The sequence below is a fragment of the Saccopteryx leptura genome, chromosome 5, assembly GCF_036850995.1.
Source record: "Saccopteryx leptura isolate mSacLep1 chromosome 5, mSacLep1_pri_phased_curated, whole genome shotgun sequence".
NCBI lineage: Eukaryota > Metazoa > Chordata > Mammalia > Chiroptera > Emballonuridae > Saccopteryx > Saccopteryx leptura.
Genome location: NC_089507.1, coordinates 132199092 through 132218788, shown reverse-complemented (window position 1 = coordinate 132218788; position 19697 = coordinate 132199092).

Here is a 19697-nt window from a genome sequence, read left to right as displayed (position 1 = left end):
GAATTCTTTTCATTTCTTCAGGCTACACAGAATATATACAAACAATGCTGTTATTAAATTTTGGAGGACTCTTAGAACCAGAAAAACACGATTCATCTAAAATAAACAGCAAATAAAGTAATAGCTAAATGAACACTTAGAAATATAACTGAATATTTATTTTAGTCAATTTAAAATAATAAGTAGGGGACAAGATAGTTCACATTCAACAAACATTTTTCTTAAAAATTTATAGGAGAGTGACATCTAAAAATAAACAACATATTGGCTTATTTATATTTTGAGGAAAAACAGAATTAAAGCTCTAGAGAATAAAATTTGATGATTCTAAGTGCACTGTTTGTTTGTAGCAACTTATGAATTACCGTATTTTTCGCTCAATAAGATGCACATTTCCCCCCAGAAGTAGAGGGTAAAATGCCCAGTTCATCTTATGGAGTGAGAAGTACGGTATTTTATTAAATATTTTAACACACCATTTGGTTCAGATATATATATTTTTTATTTTCCTCCTTAAAACCCTAGGTGTGTCTTATGGAGCAAAAAATACAGTACATAAAAATATACATAAATGAAGTAGTGAGTGGCATTGGAAGAATAATGTTAAAACATGCAAATTCTTGTATATAGAACAGCAAATGTACAACAGCCATTACTGACCTTTCATAAAACTGTCAAGGAAGCAGAGAAGTGTCTTAAATCTCTCAGTACCTTATTTCTGGGACCCTGGCATCTCAAAGCTTTGATCACCTTCCTATTGAGTCATGGTCTGTACATACTGGCTACATCTTGCTTGGAGCTTCTTCCATTTGGCTCCAGGTCATTTTCCTCCTCAGAGGGCCTCTCAAGCCTGTGTTTCGGCATCTCACCTCCAGTTCTGAGTGGTTCATCGGGTCTTGCTCAGATTCTGACTGAGCTCTGTTAAGTGCTGAATGGAGCAGCATCTGATTAGAGCCAAACTAGAAAGAGCATGAGTGAGGTGTCATTGTGAGGCTATGTTAAAAACAAGCAAATGTTTGATCTCGAGGGCATGACATTGGCTTCTGTGGGTTTTGGCTTCTTCATCTTATCAAATGAAGGGACTAGATGAGATACCTTCTTAGGTTTTGTGATTTTCATATTTTGTCTGCAAAGATGCTTCCTGAACTTCCAAGTAATAAATGCAAAATGATTCATTTGGTGACTCCAGTGTATTCCAAGATACAGTGCTCCAGATATATGGATTCAAAGGAAAACAAGTTCAGGCCTCCATGGCTCACAGTTTCATGGACATAGAATGAATACAAAGACAGACACAGTATAAGAAATCCTGTACGAAAACTTGACAGAGGATTGTTATTTGAGCACAGATAGGCACAGCTATGAAGATAGGAAGGAAGTTGGGAACCATTCCCCAGGTGTAGAATCTTCAGCAGCAAGGAAGAAGAGCACACACAGAGGCAACCACATGGTATGTTTTCTCTGTAATGTTAAGCAGCAGGGAACATCTGAATTGAAGCAGTCTTCTTACTCTGCTCAGTTTCAAACAGTGTGCTGCAGATCCAGCGGTCACTGAGAAGCCACAGTAGATAACATTCGGTAGAATCCTAGCTTTGTCTCTCCCTTGACTGTCCCAGATCTGTCTTCATAACCTGCTTTCTTTAATCCATCTCCTGCGGTATGGAAAATGCCTCAGGAAAGCTGTAGAACTTCCCCAGGGATCTATTCAGTCAACAGGGCTAAACAGGCATTCAGCAAACCTAAAGCCTATTTTCCCCAAAGTGCACTGGCCTCAGTGGCCACTGCATTCTTCTTCAGCTTTCTAGACCACTTCACTCCCTAGTTTTCCACAGGAAGTAACCTCCTATTTTGCAGAGAAAACTGCAGAAAGCGCTCCTTCATTTACTGTCTCATATCAAAGTAGCTCTATTGTCACATGGCTTTTTCATCTTCATATGCCATTCCTTCCAAGTATGACTATCTACCTCTATTCCAGATCCTTTTCATTCTCACTTCTGGGCAGTGGCTTGAATTATTCCTTTTCATTCTAGAATCTCCAGACTCTTTGTTTGTTTGTATTTTTCCAAAGTTAGAAGCGGGGAGGAAGTCAGATGAACTCCGACATGTGCCTGACCGGGATCCACCTGGCACGCCCACCAGGGTGATGCTCTGCCCATCTGGGGCGTTGCTCCACTGCAGCCGGAGCCATTCTAGCACCTGAGACAGAGGCCATGGAGCCATCCTCAGCGCCCGGGGCCAACTTTGCTCCAGTGGAGCCTCGGCTGCGGGAGGGGAAGAGAGAGACAGAGAAGAAGGAGAGGGGGAGGGGTGGAGAAGTAGATGGGCGCTTCTCCTGTGTGCCCTGACCAGGGATCGAACCCAGGACTTCCACACACTGGGCCAACGCTCTACCACTGAGCCAACTGGCCAGGGTCTAGAATCTCCAGACTCTTATTTCCCACCAGCTTCTTCCCTTTTGATTTCAGATATCATTCCAGAAGTTTCCTCGGATCTGAAACTCTTTTCCCTGCTGGGCTCCCTTGGGCTTCTGTCTTCCCTCTTTTATTTTGGTCAGGCTTGTTGGAATCAAACCTTTATTTTTCTTATTTAACCTACTCAGTGGCTTAACTCCTCATATTCAGCTGCTATTCCACCATGCTAATGCAGCTGTATTTCAGAGGTCTTGTACCAGCATTCCTGAGGCCCAGCTCCAGCCGTCAGTGTCTTCCACCTCACTGCTTCATGATGTTGGCCTCTTCCTCTTTCAAACTGCTAGATCTCTTTGCTTCTTGATTAAATATATATATATTTTTAATAATTTTATTTTTTTAATGGGGTGACATCAATAAATCAGGATACATATATTCAAAGATAACAAGTCCAGGTTATCTTGTCGTTCAATTATGTTGCATACCCACCACCCAAAGTCAGATTGTCCTCTGTCACCTTCTATCTTGTTTTCTTTGTGCCCCTCCCCCTCCCCCTTTCCCTCTCCCATTCCCCCCTCCCCCCCCCTGTAACCACCACACTCTTATCAATGTCTCTTAGTTTCACTTTTATGTCCCACCTACGTATGGAATAATGCAGTTCCTGGTTATTTCTGATTTACTTATTTCGCTTCGTATCATGTTATCAAGATCCCACCATTTTGCTGTAAATGATCCGATGTCATCATTTCTTATGGCTGAGTAGTATTCCATAGTGTATATGTGCCACATCTTCTTTATCCAGTCATCTATTGACGGGCTTTTTGGTTGTTTCCATGTCCTGGCCACTGTGAACAATGCTGCAATAAAAATGGGGCTGCATGTGTTTTTACGTATCAATGTTTCTGAGTTTTTGGGGTATATACCCAGTAGAGGGATTGCTGGGTCATAAGGTAGTTCCATTTTCAGTTTTGTGAGGAACCACTATACTTTCTTCCATAATGGTTGTACTACTTTACATTCCCTCCAACAGTGTATGAGGGTTCCTTTTTCTCCACAGCCTCTCCAACATTTGTATTACCTGTCTTGCTAATAATAGCTAATCGAACAGGTGTGAGGTGGTATCTCATTGCCGTTTTGATTTGCATTTCTCTAATAGCTAAAGAAGATGAGCATCTTTTCATATATCTGTTGGCCATTTGTATTTCTTCCTGGGAGAAGTGTCTGTTCATATCCTCTTCCCATTTTTTTATTGGATTGGTTGTTTGTTTGTGGTTGAGTTTTATGAGTTCTTTGTATATTTTGGATATTAGGCCCTTATCTGAGCAGTTGTTTGAAAATATCATTTCCCATTTAGTTGGCTTTCTGTTTATTTTGTTATCAGTTTCTCTTGCTGCGCAAAAACTTCTTAGTCTGATGTAGTCCCATTCATTAATTTTTGCCTTCATTTCTCTTGCCTGTGGAGTCAAATTCATAAAATGCTCTTTAAAACCCAGGTCCATGAGTTGAGTACCTATGTCTTCTTCTATGTACTTAATTGTTTCAGGTCTTATGTTTAGATCTTTGATCCATTTTGAGTTAATTTTTGTACAGGGGGAGAGACTGTAGTCCAGTTTCATTCTTTTGTATGTGGCTTTCCAGTTTTCCCAGCACCATTTATTGAAGAGGCTTTCTTTTCTCCATTGTGTGTTGTTGGCCCCTTTATCAAAAATTATTTGACTATATATATGTGGTTTTATTTCTGGACTTTCTATTCTGTTCCATTGGTCTGAGTGTCTATTTTTCTGCCAATACCATGCTGTTTTGATTGTCGTGGCCCTATAATAGAGTTTGAAGTCAGGTATTGTAATGCCCCCAGCTTCATTCTTTTTCTTTAGGATTGCTTTGGCTATTCGGGGTTTTTTATAGTTCCATATAAATCTGATGATTTTTTGCTCTATTTCTTTAAAAAACGTCATTGGAAGTTTGATGGGAATTGCATTAAATTTGTATATTGCTTTGGGTAATATAGCCATCTTGATTATATTTATTCTTCCTAGCCAAGAACAAGGTATATTCTTCCATCTCATTATATCTTTTTCGATTTCCCTTAACAATGGTTTATAGTTTTCATTATATAAGTCCTTTACATTCTTTGTTATGTTTATTCCTAAGTATTTTATTTTTTTTGTTGCAATCGTGAAGGGGATTATTCTTTTGAGTTCCTTCTCAGTTGTTTCATTGTTGGCATATAGAAAGGCTATTGACTTCTGTATGTTAATTTTGTATCCTGGGACCTTACTGTATTGGCTTATTGTTTCTAGTAGTCTTTTTGTGGATTCTTTGGGGTTTTCGATGTATAGAATCATATCATCTGCAAAAAGTGATACCTTTACTTCTTCTTTTCCGATATGGATGCCTTTTATTTCTTTGTCTTGTCTGATTGCTGTGGCTAGAACCTCTAGTACCACATTAAATGAGAGTGGAGAGAGTGGACAACCCTGTCTTGTTCCTGATTTAAGGGGGAAAGCCTTCAGTTTAGTGCCATTTAATATGATGTTAGCTGATGGTTTATCATATATGGCCTTTATCATGTTGAGATATTTTCCTTCTATACCCATTTTGTTGAGAGTCTTAAACATAAAATTGTGTTGTATTTTATCGAAAGCCTTTTCTGCATCTATTGATAAGATCATGTGGTTTTTGTTCTTTGTTTTGTTGATATGGTGTATTACGTTAACTGTTTTACGTATGTTGAACCATCCTTGAGATTCTGGGATGAATCCCACTTGATCATGATGTATTATTTTTTTAATATGTTGTTGTATTCGATTTGCTAGTATTTTGTATAGTATTTTAGCATCTGTATTCATTAGAGATATTGGTATGTAGTTTTCTTTTTTTGTGCCATCCTTGCCTGGTTTTGGTATGAGGGTTATGTTGGCCTCATAAAATGTGTTTGGAAGTATTGCTTCTTCTTCCATTTTTTGGAAGACTTTGAATAGAATAGGAACCAAGTCTTCTTTGAATGTTTGATAAAATTTGCTGGTATAGCTGTCAGGGCCTGGACTTTTATTTTTGGGGAGGTTTTTAATGGTTTTTTCTATTTTTTCTCTACTAATAGGTCTGTTTAGGCTTTCTGCTTCTTCTTGACTCAGTCTAGGAAGGTTGTATTGTTCTAGGAATTTATCCATTTCTTCTAGGTTGTTGAATTTAGTGGCATAAAGTTTTTCATAGTATTCTACAATAATTCTTTGTATATCTACGGTGTCCGTGGTGATTTCTCCTCTTTCATTTTGGATTTTGTTTATATGAGTTCTTTCTCTTTTTTCCTTGGTAAGTCTTGCCAAGGGTATGTCAATTTTGTTGATCTTTTCAAAGAACCAGCTCCTTGTTCTATTAATTTTTTCTATAGTTTTTCTGTTCTCTAATTCATTTATTTCTGCTCTGATTTTTATTATCTCCTTTCTTCGGCTGGTTTTGGGTGGTCTTTGTTCTTCTTTTTCTAGTTCCTTAAGGTGGGAAGTTAACTGGTTCACTTGGGCTCTCTCTTGTTTGTTCATATATGCCTGAAGTGATATGAACTTCCCTCTTATCACTGCTTTTGCTGCATCCCATAGATTCTGATATGTCGTATTGTCATTTTCATTAGTCTGTATATATCTTTTGATCTTTGCACTTATTTCTTCTTTGACCCATTCATTTTTTAAAAGTATGTTGTTTAGTTTCCACATTTTTGTGGGATTTTTTCCCTCTTTTTTGCAGTTGAATTCTAGTTTCAAGGCTTTATGATCAAAAAATATTTAGTACAACTTCGATTTTTCTGAATTTGCTGATGTTGTTTTTGTGGCCCAACATATGGTCAATTCTTGAGAATGATCCATGTACACTGGAGAAAAATGTATACTCAGTCACTTTGGGATGAAATGTCCTGTAGATGTCTATCATATCTAGGTTCTGTAGTGTTTTGTTTAAGGCCAATATGTCTTTGTTGATTCTCTGTTTGGATGACCGATCTAGAGCCGTCAGCGGTGTATTGAGGTCTCCAAGTATGATTGTATTTTTGTCAGTTTTTGTTTTAAGATCAATAAGTAGCTGTCTTATCTATTTTGGTGCTCCTTGGTTTGGTGCATATATATTAAGAATTGTTATGTCTTCTTGATTCAGTGTCCCCTTAGCCATTATGAAATGGCCATTTTTGTCTCTGAGTACTTTTGCTGTCTTGTAGTCAGCATTGTCAGATATGAGTATTGCTACACCTGCTTTTTTTTGGATGTTATTTGCTTGGAGTATTGTTTTCCAGCCTTTCACTTTGAATTTGTTTTTATCCTTGTTACTTAGATGAGTTTCCTGTAGGCAGCATACAGTTGGATTTTCTTTTTTAATCCATTCTGCTACTCTGTGCCTTTTTATTGGTAAGTTTAATCCGTTTCCATTTAGTGTAATTATTGACACTTGTGAGTTCCCTATTGCCATTTTATATCTTGCTTTCTGTTAGTTTTGTGTCTTGTTTGATCCTTCTCTTCCGTTTTTCTATCTTTTGTTTTTATTTGGTTGTATTCCATACATCTTTCCTCTGTTGCTATCTTTTTTATCTCATGTGCTTCTGTGGTGGTTTTTTCAATGGTGGTTACCTTTGAGTAATGAAAAGGGTCCCTACCCTGTTCATTGAAGCGAACTATTTTGTGAGTACTTTTGCACTCCATCGTCCTTTGCTACTGTTAATCTCCATCTTCTCCCCCTCTTTCTTTTTGTTGTTGTCACAGTTTAAATTTGGTTTTATTGTGTTCTTCTTGGAGCTTTTACTTGTGACTCTGTTTTTTTTTGTTCTTTGTATCTGATTGGAGAACCCCCTATAGTAATTCCTGGAGTGGGGGTTTTCTGATGATAAATTCCCTCATCTTTTCTGTATCTGTGAATGTTTTTATTTCTCCTTCATATTTGAAGGATAGCTTTGATGGGTATAGTATTCGTGGCTGAAAGTTCCTCTCTTTCAGGACTTTAAATATTGGGGTCCACTCTCTTCTAGCTTGTAGAGTTTCTGTTGAGAAATCTGATGATAAGCTAATGGGCCTTCCTTTATATGTTGTATTCTTCTTTTCCCTGGCTGCCTTGAGAATTTTTTCTTTGCTGTTGGTTTGTGTCAATTTCATTATGATATGCCTTGGAGTAGGTTTGTTGGGGTTAAGAAAACTCGGAGTTCTGTTTGCTTCTTGAACTTGAGGCTTTAGTTCTTTCCACAGGCTTGGGAAGTTCTCATCTATTATTTGTTTGAGTATGTTCTCCATTCCATTTTCTCTCTCTTCTCCCTCTGATATACCTATTATTCTTATGTTATTCTTTTTGATGGAGTCAGATAATTCTTGTAGGGCTACCTCATTTTTTTTCAATTTTTGAGTCTCTTTCTTCTTCTCTCTGTTGTACCTCAAGTTGCTTGTCTTCTATTTCACTAATCCTCTCTTCTATCTGACCTGTTTTATTAGCTAAGCTTGTTACTTCGTTTTTCAGCTCGTGAATTCAGTTTTTCATCTCTGTTTGATTTGTTTTTATAGTTTCAATTTCCTTGGACATATATTCTTTGTGTTCATTGAGTTGTTTTCTGAGCTCCCTAAATTGCCTTTCTGTGTTTTCTTGTATATCTCGGAGGATTTTTAGGATTTCTATCTTGAATTCTCTGTCATTTAGCTCCAAGGTTTCCAATATATTAAATTTTTTCTCCATAGATTTTTCCTCATCTACCTGTGTTACCTCTCTTTCTTTTGTGTCCATAATATTCGATTTTCTCTTCCTTAATGGCATCTGAGGGTGGTTTTGTTGATAGTATTAATGAGATTTAATAAAGAATAAAAAGTTTAAAAAAATAAAAAAATAAAAAATCTAAAAGTTGTTTTTTTAAAAAAAATTAATAATGAAATAAAGAAAAATAAAATAAAATAAAAATTAAAAAAAAAGGAAATTATTCCCCCCCTCCTTTTTTTCTCTCCTCTCCTCTCCCCTCTTTCTTGAGAAAATCTTGTGGTGAACTGTGAATTATAACAAACAATGCCTGTGTTGGAGGGCCTGAATTGAGGAAAAGTAATAAAGGGGCAAAAAAAAGAAAAAAAAAGAAAAAGAAAAAGAAAAAAAAAAAAGGGGGTATGGACCCACAAAAAGCAAATAAGGAAAAAATTTGGGTCAAGAGTAAAATGATTTGCTTTTAGGTGTTGGTTGTCTAAGAGTTATGATGAGAGGAATAAGAGGAAAACAAAAATGGGGGGACAAATTAAAAAATTACTATTGTATTTAGTGGAACAAGAACTAGATAAAATGGAGAGCCAAGGATGGGAGCACTGCTAGTGAGTTAAAAAGGTGAAGAAAAAACCCCCCAAAATGCCACAAACATAAGTTTGAGTCCCAGATAAGATAATTTGTTTGTAATTGAGGTTTGAATGAGAGGAGATGTAAAGGAGAAAGGAAGAAACTAATATAGAGGGAGAAAAGAAAGAGAGAGAGAGAGAAAAAAAGAGGGAACCACTAAAAGAAGAAAAAAGAAAGGAGAGAGAGAGAGAGAGAGAGAGAGAGTTAAGGGTTTTGGAGTGCAACCCTCTTAGAGAGAAAGGAAGAGGAAAGAAAAGATAATGGGAGATGTAACACTTATAGGTAATGTAGTTCAAGGAGAGGAGAGAGTAAGACCGGTAGGGAGTTAAACGACCAAATTGGAGGAGGAAAAAAAGTATCAAAAATGAAGATAAGAGAAACAGACGAACAAATATAATAAAATGGGATAGGTTATAAAGTCTGCAGATTATTCTTGATTTTGAGAGGTTATCTTCTTGCTTTTTCTTTTCTCTCCCTCTTCCTGGTCGGTGACTCTGTACCCCGGGTTCTGCCCCTTTGGCATGCTCAGGTAGGGGTTGGAGTTGATAAGTCTCTATGGCAATGTCATGTATTGTGCTTTAGTCTCGTTGGCAGTCAAGGCTCATTAGCATTTATAGCCTCCGCCAGTGAGAGAGTCCGTGTTCCTGGATCCTTTCTCCTAGTCTTTCCTTCCTCAATTAGTAGCCTGATAATCCAGCTATGGGGTTGCTGCTGCCTCTGCCTGGATAGTAAGAGGCTCAAAGAGCTGGCAACTCCCCACTCTATTCCCACTCAACACAGGGCTCTGGGTAAGGCTCAGTCAGTCAGAGCTGCTAGCATAATCAGGCGGGGTTTCCGCCCACTCAAAGACCTCTGGCTCTGCCACTCTGTCCGGTAACACAGGCGGGCGCCCACTTCCGGGGCGCTTGGAGGAAACTCTCGCTCACTGTCTGCTTCCGCAGACCAGGATATCCGGCCAGCAGTTTCACGCTCTGAGTGAAACCCCCAACCGCATGGAAAAGTTGCAGCGTTGGAATTGGCTTTCGCTCCGTCCCCATGCACGGCTTTTGCAAGGTGCTGGGGCGGCCCGAGATTCCGTTTTGGCCCACACAAAGGCCCCTGACTCTGCCCCTCTGTGCGATAACATGGGCGCGCACTGCCAAGGTACTCGGAGGAATCTCTCACTCACTATCTGCGTGCGCAAACCAGGATATGAGGCCGGCCGCGTTTCCCTCTGAGTGAAACCCCCACCAGCACGGAAAATTTCCACCGTTGGAATTAGTTCTCGCTCCCTCCCGTGCGCGGCTTTCCCAGGGCGCTGGGGCTGCCCAGAGATTCTGCTTTCGGCCCACAGAAAGGCCCCTGACTCTGCCTCTCTGTGGGGTAACACGGGCACCACTCCCGGGGCTTAGGAAGAAATCTCTCGCCCAGTAGCTGCACGCACCGACCAGGAGATTGGGTAAAATGGCTGCCCCACTTGTCTTTCTTTGTTTCGGTTTGGCGCAAGTGTTAGCTTGTATTGCTCGGGTTGCCACAGGATCAGTTTTTCCTCGGCTTGGATCTCCGTGCCACAGCCTGGTTTGGCCGTTTGTGCCGCAGCCTTGATCTATTCACCCCCTTTGCCCGCCTCAGTTTCTATATTCACAGTTACCAGAGAAAGCCGCCCTGTTTAGGTTAGTGAGGAAGGCGGAGCATTTCTTACTTCCTAATTCCTTCGGGGTTTGGTTATATATTTAGCCAATTTTTCACTCGACCATACCTTCGGGTGTATTGCTAAGCATCTGGAGGCTCCAAGTATAGGTTTTTCTGTTTCTGGTTGAAGATCTTGTTGAGTTTTGGGGGAGATTTATCGGTATCGCTTCTTACCCCGCCATTACTCTGACGTCATCTCCTAAATATTTTTTTTTATTCCAGTCTCTTTTGCTCAATATTTTTTTCCAGAAAGGAGACAGAAAGACAGGAAGGGAGAGAGATGAGAAGCATCAACTCATAGTTGTAGCAGTTTAATTGTTCATTGATTGCTTCTCATGTGTGCCTTGGCTGGGAGCTCAAATTGAGCCAGTGACCCTGCTCAAGCCAGCAACCTTGGCTACAAGCCAGTGACCATGGAGTCATGTCTATGATCCCATGCTGATGATGTCACGCTCAAGCTGGTGAGCACCAGCCCACACTCAAACCTTGGGGTTTTGAACCTGGGTGCTCAGAGTTCCAGGTTGACGCTCTATCCACTGTGCCACTGCCTGGTCAGGCTCCTTTGCTCAGTTTCTTTGCTCCTATCCACCTGTGGTCTTCCCCAGGATTCATCCTCAGTCCTCTGCACTCTCCACCTTACACACTCTCCCTTGGAGATCTCATCTACTTCATGGCTCTGTCACCCAGCTCTGCACAGAAGGCTCCTGCACATAAATCTGCAGTGTCGATTCTCATCTGGGACTTCCTTTCTTTATTCTAGCATCATCGCAAACTCAGCAGCAAAAGCAAACTGTTCATCTTCAAAGTGTCTATATTTTTTATTGTAAGTATTTGGAATTTGTGATCTGGGAATATGGGAAGAAGTTCTTTTTTATTTTATTATTGCAAATAAAGGTGGAAACGTGTGTGTGTGTGTGTGAGAGAGAGAGAGAGAGAGAGAGACTGTGTGTTATATTTTATAGGCCAACTCAAAATTAATTTTTATTGACACAGCATTCATCCTGAAAATTCTGTTAATCATATTATTTTCTCCAAACAACAGCTGTGTTGGTGTGAGAAAAAGCTTAATGTCCTGATTGCTCACTGGGAATTTCTGGTTATATAAGATTAAAATCACATGTACTAGGTTTATTGATATATCATTAAATTACTTCATTGAACTATCAATACAACATTTATTATAATTGCATTTTAATGTGCTTCTTACAAATAATTTTTTCAAAATATAAGGGCAACACAGAAAATACAATACTTGAGATATCTGAATGTGAATGAGTGCACGAATGGACACGTACACTTTTCTCCTATTAGTTTCCTACTGAAGTCAGCCTCACATTGCCCATGCGGTAACATAAACTTTATAAATGTTATAGAATGCTGAATCTCAGATTCTATTCTGAAAGTTTACATGGAATGTTACAGAAGAAACAAACTTTTCAAGGAGAAGGCAGAAACAGTTCAAAGTCTGAAGACTCATCTTAACAGTGAAGTGTATTTGCTTTTGAAGAAGGCTTAGAATATTCCAGGAATAGTCTAGAAACTAAAAGGTCTGCTATACAACTTAGAGTCAACTCTTGATTTTTTCAATCTCTTCATCTGCCTGCCTGTAAGACAAAAATGGGGACACTCTGAGAACTTGTGATGAAACATAGTATAAAACTTGGTCTGTTATTCAATGACAATAACATTTTAAATTGTTCATGCAATTTTCCCCAAAGAGAAAATACTTTAAAACAAATATATTCACTTATACATTTATTTAACTAATATTTAGTGGTCACTAATATGTGGAGAGGACAGAGCCCTCCCTCCCCAGCCCTGGAGATAGTGTAATTAGTTCTCATCAAAGACAGACAGCAATGTGCCCTTACAAAGGCTCAGATAAAATGTGTGGGGGCCTGAAAAGAAAGACTGTTTTCAGCCTGGGGTAGAAGAGGTGCTGTCATTTGATCTAGGTCTTACAGAACTGGTAAGCTTGGTGGTGGGAAAACGTGTAGGAGCATTTTATATGAAATCATTTATTCTGAATGAAAACACCATAAAGGAAAGGAAAATACATTGTATAGAAGAACCAAAGTGCAAGGAGATGGGATGTCTTGTACTCAGCACAGAGCTCTGTGCGCCCAGGCTGGCGTGGCCCCAGCCTTTGCCTTCCTCATGACCCTGGGACACTTCGGACAAAATGGTGTGTGTGGGGGTGCCGCTTCTACTGTGACTGCTGTGGACTGCTGGCCCCTGAGTCCAGGAGCCTGCCTGTGCATGTCAGCTATTACGGGGTGAAGAAGAAAGGAGGACCATGGGTGTCCCCATGTCAATAACCTCAGGGTTGCTCTTTCCTCTGGAAGTAGGTGTCCATTGTATGGTATGTTGGGCTTTCAGCCTCTGGCCTGGACCCAGGGTGGGCAGGAATTCTGCCAGGGTGGGGACCACATCTTTCTCCCATTTCCTTGGAAACAGCTCCTAGTTGGTAGCTTTCTGTAGCAAATCATTGCTCCTAGGACATGGACGCTGTTTTGGGAAGCTCAGGGATGGAGAGCCAGCTGGGGAAGAGGGGCTCACCCCAACCAGTTACATACACAGACATGGAGAGACACAGAACTCACGTGCACGAACGTTCACTGGCTTTTCAAATGCTGCTTGTATTCCTTGGGAGAGGCCCAGACAGTGCAGCTACTGACATGATTAATGAGCCGATGGACCGCACCTGGCAGGGAAGGGCTCTGGCTGGGGAGGCGGGGTGCGAGGCACTGCCCTTTCTATCAGACACCCAGGGCTGCGCTGGGGTGACTGCTGGGGGGACTCTCCCGCTCCTGCGGAGGAGGCAAACGGGTCCCTGAGATAGCTCATGCACCCCCATCCTTCAGGGAGTAAGGAAGGAAGGGACCCAGCATGACTTAGGTCTGGCCACAGGCCAGAGGAAACTGGGAGGAGCCACGCAGACTCACCTGCCCAGAGGTAAGTGTGTCCGAGTCGCTGCCTAACCTCATCTGCACACCCTCCGTCTCCATGACTCAGATGAACAAAGCAAAATTGAATTATGAACTGCCTATATTTGGAAAAATGAACAAATTTCTGAGGTCCTGTGAGGTACTGCTGGCCCCTTGCTTCTGTTTTCCACACAGAGCGGGTATACTTTCTGTCTTCCACTCCTTCTTTCTGTAACGCTCTTTGTCTGAGGCCCCCTCACCCCACGACCTGGGATCCTCAGGGAGTTCGGGGCCAGCAGCTCTTTCTGAGCCACTGGCTCATGTCCGCCAGCTCCGCCATTCACTCTCCAGGCACCGGGTCCTACGCTTCGGAGGAAGAGTGACTGGGAAGGAACTGATAGGGGTCAGGAGTCAACAGGGATCTCAACAGGTCACAGCATCTACTTGCTCTTTTGTTTTACTTTATGAATTTATTTTATAAGCTCACATAAATTTGGGAAGTTATATGTACAGGCTGTTCCTTGCCACTTTCTAACAATAATAAAAACAAACACATACACACTAATAATTAACCCAAATGGCCATCAGATGGTGGCAGTGTGCACTCACTATCAGCACTTTAATATGATGGTTTATAGCTGTTAAAACAGGTAGATCTATACATATTAATACAGAGCTCTGTCTAACAAATACAAACAAGTTGCAGAATAGTATGTATAGAATAATCTTACTAGATTACAGTACCTTGATGCCTAGTATCTTTACAGTCAGGGACACTTTTGAGCACCTGATAAAATATGAAATCTAAAATATGATCTCTTTCTTAAAAGAAAAAGAAAAAGAGCTAACCTGCAGTCAATCTCTTACGACAGCTATCCAAAGTAGAAGGTCTTTTGCTACCATACTGCATAGCAGACAACTAGAGTAAAACCTAAGTGCCTGTGCTGAGATTTAAGCCTAATCCATCTGGCATGGGTCCTTAAATGACCCTCACTACCTTAATTTACTCCTAACTGGCCACCCTTTTAGGGAGTAGGGCCTAATTCTAGGTACAATCACTAGAATGATTTCCCCCAAATTCAATTCCTTTTCTCTGCAAGACTTGAACATTTAGACTAAAGCATTTTCCAAGACCTCCCTGCAAGGTCAAGTAGAGGCAAGCCTATTCTTTCCTGCTTCTAGGGTCACAGTGGCAGCTCAGGCCCAGTGACCGCTGATGACCACTGTCTGCCCAAGCCGGGCCTGAGTTACAGGTCCTGCCTGGGCTCCCGCCCAGAAGCGAAGGCCTTGGCGCCCCTCTGCCCGGGCCTACTAGGATTACAGCTGAGTGTTCCTGCAAGAAACGGGAGAACAATCGGCAGGTTCAGTAAGGCCAGCATGTCCCCACGCGGTGGGTCCCGAGCTGCTGTTGCGCCGAGCTGGCTGGAAAGAATGGGGCTTATTATGTGTGGGGCCAAACGGGGCGGGCCAGCGAGGTGTTAAGTAGAGAAAATGGTTGAAATTCAAGTCGCTGCGATGCTGGCAGCCCGGCGCCTGCTGTTAGACAGTCTGATGAACTCTGATAAACCCGAAAGCACTTTCCCCACACCGGCCTGATCGGCCCGGGAAACTCTAGCACCCCGTGGCGAGTGAGGGCGCCGGGAGGGTGCGGGCGGGCGGAGAGGCTCGGGCACGCAGGGAGGGGCTTCCCGCACTGCGGAGGGGCAGGCAGAGGCCGGACAGGATGGGGTTTGCAGGGGACGGGGCACAGCTGGGAGGGGCCCTGCTGCTGGGACCTGGCAGAGTGAGGGAGCCAGGCAGCAGGAGGGCCCAAGTCCATAGGTCCTGTGGATCAAACCTGAAGCTGGGAATGGAGGCCACTCCTGGGAAAGGGTCTTCCCCAAACACTCTCCGACAAGCTGGGGAGAAGCCTTTCCCTTAGAGTGCCGGGCAGCCTAACAACACCCACATCTCAGGAGCGGTCAGTCCCTTCCTGGATGATCTATGTTTTGAGTTGTCTTCTGATGTCATGGGCCTGCCAGGGGCTCTCATGGGTGTGAAGGGAACCTCATCACATTTCTATCTTCCTCCACTGCTGGAAGCGCATGTGGTCCCCTGGCCCGTGTGCCAGAGAAACTTAGGGTGCGCCTCTCATAAGAATGGGGGTAAACGCCCTGGCTGGTTGGCTCAGCAGTAGAGCGTTGGCCTGGCGTGCGGAAGTCCCGGGTTTGATTCCCGGCCAGGGCACACAGGAGAAGCGCCCATTTGCTTCTCCACCCTCCCCCCCCTCCTTCCTCTCTGTCTCTCTCTTCCCCTCCCGCAGCCAAGGCTCCATTGGAGCAAAGATGGCCCGGGCGCTGGGGATGGCTCCTTGGCCTCTGCCCCAGGTGCTAGAATGGCTCTGGTCGCGGCAGAGCGACGCCCCGGAGGGGCAGAGCGTCGCCCCCTGGTGGGCGTGCCGGGTGGATCCCGGTCGGGCGCATGCGGGAGTCTGTCTGACTGTCTCTCCCCGTTTCCAGCTTCAGGAAAAAAAAAGAAAAAAAAAAAAAAAAGAATGGGGGTAAACGACAGACACACTCTCATACTGAGGGCTGTGGGAGACACTTTGTCCCCCAACATTGTTCCAAGTACTGCCACTGCCGGAGAGAAAACAAGACTCCCTCCGTCCGTGATCTACTCACTGAGCGACCCTCTGTCTACTAATCAGCAAGGAGGAAACTGCTCCAGTTTGACACCTACTGGAATCCAGGAAGGTGGGATGGGTAGGAACAACGGGCTGAACCCCTGCCACCTGTGCCTAACTTTTGGCCCACCTGGCCTCACCTTGTAGAGACACTGAACCTTATCTCAGGTTGTTTTGATAGCTGGAGTTTTGAGGCCTCCATGAAACCCCTGCTTGTTTCTCATACGGAGCTCTAAGACTTCCTGATTTCTCTGCACGGTGTCTTCATGGGCTCTGCCTGCAGTAACAAAATACAGATGGAGTGGCTTCCAAAACAGACATTTATTTCTCATAGTTCTGAGGCTGGAAATCCAAGGTCAAGGTGCTGTCCAATTTAGTTTCTAGTGAGAGCACCTTCTCACTATGTCCTAACATGGAGAAAAGGCAAACAGAGAAAGAGAGAGAAAGAAGAGAGAGAGCCTTTTAGGGTCTCTTCTTAAAAAGACTCGAATCTTGTTGAGTCAGGGCTCTATGCTTTCTCTCTTACTCCAAATACAGTCACATTAGGGGTCCCAAGCACAGGGTCCGCTTGGTTTTTCTCAGTTCTGGAAGGAGACTGCCAGAGTGCCATAAATGTTTTAAGATCCCTACAAGTTGGTTATCACTCTTAACCTCTGACCTCATTCGTTAATAGGGAAGGGGGCTTTAGACACACCTTGGCCAAGAACAGCCTCTTTCTCTTGAGGCATGACCAATACAGCGGCCGAACTTCACATGCACAGTCAGGAAGTGGGGCCCACTTAGAAGCAGAAAACCTAATTTCAGTGACTTTTATTGTTTGAGTGACTGTGTCAATCACCACATTTAGGGAGGGAAATTGAGGCCCAGAGAAGTAAAGTAGTAACACAAGCGTGTCACACAGCTCTTTGGGGCAGGACTTGAACTCGAGACTCCCAACTCTAGTCCAGGCTTCATCTAATTTGATGGGCAAATCATTCTTCTCTGACAGCATATCATTCCTTCCTCAGCATTACTGACCCTTCTCCAACTCACCCTGGACTCCACAGGGAAGCTCTCTAGCATCCATTAGACAGAATCACACCCAGAAAATGGGTATTTTGTTCACTGATGGTAGGAGGAAAAATTGGTGCCATCTGTGTGAAATGTGAAGGGCACCTCGGCAGTAAGTATCGTCTTAAACATGTATGCAGTCCTTGATTTAGTGTCCTGCTTCAAGGATGCTGTTGCAAACATCATCAAGTTGTGGGCAGGAGATTCATGGACAATACTGTAGCCAAACTAAAAATGACTCAGATTTCTCTCTCTCCTTTTTTTTTTTTTTTGAGTGAGAAAGAGACAGAGAGATAGGAAAGAAGAGAGATGAAGAGCATCAACCCATAGCTGCCTCACATTAGTTGTTCATTGATTGCTTCTCATATGTACCTTGGCCGAGGGGTTCCAGATGAGCCACTGACCGCTTGCTCAAGCCAGCGACCTTGGGCTCAAGCCAGCAGCATTGGGGTCCATGTCTATAATGCCACGCTCAAGCTGCAACCCTGGGGTTTCAAACCTGTGTCCTCAGCTTCCCAGGTTGATACTCCGCCCACTGTGCCACTGCCTGGTCAGGCAACTCGGGTTTCTAATGAGAGGGGTTTGGTGACATTGATCATGATGTATTCATATGAAAGCATCGTATTATGCAAAAATATGTAATGACACAAGAGAATACTCATATATATATTTAATAAACAAGAAAGCCATATATAAAAAATAAAAAAGAAGATGGGAAAAAGTATGCTAGAATAATAATAGTCATTATCTTTGGGTAGTAGGATCATATATGATCATTATTTGGTCTTTTACAATTAGTAGTATACAAAGTTTCTACAATGAATCTAAAGTTCCCGTAATAAATATAGAAGCCACAAATATAATTGTACCTTTTCTGTATCCAGATGCTTTGTTTAAAACATATTGACTCAGCTAAAGGATCTTGTTTAAAGTTGTATGGATTTATCTGTACTTGATACTCTTCTTTCTTTGTAACTGATAGACTGCCTATCTCCCACCCACATTAAAAATTGTCACTATTGTTTGTTTATTTTTACATCCTCATGATCAAGTTGTCTACCATCCAGAACCTGATGACCTCAAAGGGCAGTAAGACATGTATATTATCATTATTCTTAGAGATAGAAAATAATTTTAAATAGAACCCTGAAATAAGATTGTGAAAGATGGTGAAGCATGTGTCAGTCTAAGGCAGCGGTTCTCAACCTGTGGGTCGCGACCCCCGCCGGGGTCGCGACCCACAGGTTGAGAACTGCTGGTCTAAGGTTTTGGTAAGAAAAGAGGAAAATGATGACAGGGTGGGTTTATAGTTCTGTGTTCAATGTGTTTCTAGCTCTCTCTCTTATTGCCAGGCTCACTTTCAGTCCCCGACCACTTGTTCCTGAGGAAGGAAGACTCCAGTGGTTAAGGAAAGGCAAGAAAGGAGTGTGGAACAATATGTATGATTAAAACTACTTAGGGAGAAAGGAAGTGATGGTCCGTATGGTGTGGACCCATAGCAATTTGAATAAGCTAAAAATGCCTGAATGTTTCAAGTAGCTAAGAGGTCATTATGTTTCTAATTGTTACATTTGTGATTGAAATAAATAAAACATTATTTTCCAGTTCCTGTCCTTTGAGCTGAAGCCGTGACAGTCTCCAGCATCTTAATCTAAAATTTTATTATGCCTCCTTTATTTGGAGGCCAAATCTTAAGGACAAGAAGCATCAGGACTGCATTCAAGACACCAAAATTTTCAGGAGGTTTGCAGAAAACCAGGATAGATTATGCCCCTAAAGAGAATACTTTGAAAAACAAGCAAAGTGAAACTCCTGTGTGGAACATCTGAGGTGCAGACCTCATGCAATTGTACCCTCTGTCTTGTAGACATGTTCAGTGGTTCTCTTATAACTTAAAGGATAAGTTACTCTGTTCCTTTCCAGGTTCCTTGGGGGAAGTCCAAATCTTTGTGATAACTCTCTGCCAAGAATGACACACAGTATGGTTGGCTCCGCCCCATCCTGAGCCAACGGACTCCAAGACCAGGTTCCTGTGCTGACCTGCATGCCTCCCTGTGCTATCCATTTTGTTCTCAGAAACCCTTTGAGATGCACTCATGTTGACAATGAAAGACACAATAAGCATCACTAGGATCGGCTCCAGCGGAGGGTCTGGGATGTAGTCCAACTAAACCTTCTGGAGCTGTGGGGAGAGTAAGATGGCCACACAACAGTGGAATAGAATCAATTTAGCATCTTTGTCATTGACACTATGGCAGCCTTCTCCCTGGGGAGTTGAAATGCTCTGTGCTTTTACCTGTTACCAGGAAGCTTGAAGGAAAATGAGTATAAAGCATATAGCTCACAACAAAGGAAGGAGTGATGCTAGGCCACAGTGAATTAAAATCAAGTAGAGGCAACTCTCAATTATTCATGGGAATGAGAGCACAGAGATGTCATTTAAAAAAAATCTTTTTCTGGCCTGACCAGGCAGTGATGTAGTAGATAGAGCATTGGCCTGGGATGCTGAGGACCCAGGTTCAAAACCCTGAGGTCACCGGCTTAAGTGTGGGCTCACCACTTTGAGTGCAGGGCCGCTGGCTTGAGCCCAAGGTTGCTGGCTTGAGCAAAGGGTCACTAGCTTGGCTGGAGCCCCCTAGTCAAAGC